Source organism: Alternaria incomplexa (assembly GCF_024043165.1).
Source record: "Alternaria incomplexa strain BMP 0042 chromosome Unknown scaffold_47, whole genome shotgun sequence".
NCBI lineage: Eukaryota > Fungi > Ascomycota > Dothideomycetes > Pleosporales > Pleosporaceae > Alternaria > Alternaria incomplexa.
Window position 1 is genome coordinate 1 of NW_026249896.1, and position 1,649 is coordinate 1,649.

Genomic DNA, 1,649 nt, shown 5'->3' on the forward strand with positions numbered 1-1,649 from the left:
AAGTTGGTGGAATAGTTTACACGTTCGGCTCATGTCCGGAATATATGAAGGTGCGAACCCTTTACTTGCGTATAAAAAGATTAGACTCTATTAGACTTTTTATAAAATTGCATAGAAGTAACTGTAATAATCCATTTTATTATATAAATATATTAGTGATAGCCTGTTTAGCTTAATTGGTAAAGTATACTGCTCATAACAGTAATTATAAAAGTTCAAGTCTTTTGATAGGTATAAAGGTGAGTATAGGTTAATGGTAGACTTATCGACTTCCAATCGAGGTGTGTCAGTTCAATTCTGACTATTCATAAAAAATATAAAGACAAAAAGTCCGAGTGATGAAATTGGTAAACATGACAAATTTAAAATTTGTTGACGAAAGTCTTAAAGGTTCAAGTCCTTTTTCGGACACTACAGTTTAAATAATAATTAAGCTTAAAGAAGTATATTACATAGCCTTAAATTTGCTATATAATATATTTAGCCATAAACTCCATATATATGGTGATATTATTAAATATTTACATTTTTATTTTTCATTTCATGTTATTATCTACTTTAGTTATTATACCTATAATTGGTATAGTCATTATATCTAGCATTAATGCTAAAAAAATAGAACAAATGGTAGCTCTAGCTACTAGTATATTAAATTTAATAATATCTTTAGTTATATTTTTATTATTTAATAATAGTACAAATCAATTTCAATTTGTACAAGAGCATTACAATACACAATTGTTTGATATATATTTAGGTATAGATGGAGTCTCAATATTTTTTGTATTATTAACTACAATAATTATGCCTATAGCATTACTAGCAAATTGAGATTCTATTAAAGAAAATGTTAAATCATACCTAATAATAATGCTATTATTAGAAACATTATTGTTAATGGTATTTATGGTTTTAGACATTATGTTATTTTATATATTTTTTGAAAGTATATTACCCCCTCTATTTATCTTAATAGGGATATTTGGGTCAGATAATAAAGTAAATGCTAGTTATTATATCTTTTTATATACATTATGAGGATCGTTATTTTTATTATTATCTATTTTAAGTACATCTTCTGCAATGGGAACAACAGATTTTGATACTTTATTCAAATTAAATTTTGAGTTTAATACACAAAAAGTTTTATTTATAGGGATATTTATAGCTTTTGCCGTAAAAACTCCAACAATCTTTTTAAATAATTGATTATTAAAAGCTCACGTTGAATCTCCTTTAGGTGGAAGTATCGTTTTAGCAGCTATTGTTTTAAAATTAAGTTTATATGGTATATTTAGATTGATATTACCTATCTTACCGAAAGCTTCTTTAAATTATACTTTTATTATATACACTATAGGTGTTATAACTATAATATATGCTAGCTTTAGTAAATTAAGAACAACAGATATAAAAGAATTAATTGCCTATAGTTCAGTTTGTCACGAATCTGTTTATTTAATAGGTATTTTTAGTAATACTATACAAGGATTAGAAGGTAGTATAGTATTAGGTTTAGCACATGGTTTTGTATCTAGTGGTTTATTTATAGCAGCAGGTGGTGTTCTTTATGACAGAACAGGTACAAGAAGTATATACTTTTATAGAGGAATCGCTCAATTAATGCCTATATTTGCTATATTATTCTT

The 1,649-nt window shown here is 25.4% G+C and overlaps 3 non-coding genes across 3 annotated transcripts; all 3 read left to right on the forward strand.

Annotated features, from left to right (window-relative positions):
* The first annotated feature begins 161 nt into the window (after positions 1–161).
* On the forward strand, positions 162–234 carry J4E90_011082. Its single transcript has one exon. It is a non-coding gene; the product is annotated as a tRNA-Met (tRNA).
* Positions 235–239: 5 nt separating this feature from the next.
* On the forward strand, positions 240–310 carry J4E90_011083. The gene has a single exon. It is a non-coding gene; the product is annotated as a tRNA-Gly (tRNA).
* A 19-nt stretch (positions 311–329) lies between these two features.
* On the forward strand, positions 330–411 carry J4E90_011084. Its single transcript has one exon. It is a non-coding gene; the product is annotated as a tRNA-Leu (tRNA).
* The last annotated feature ends 1,238 nt before the right edge of the window (positions 412–1,649 follow it).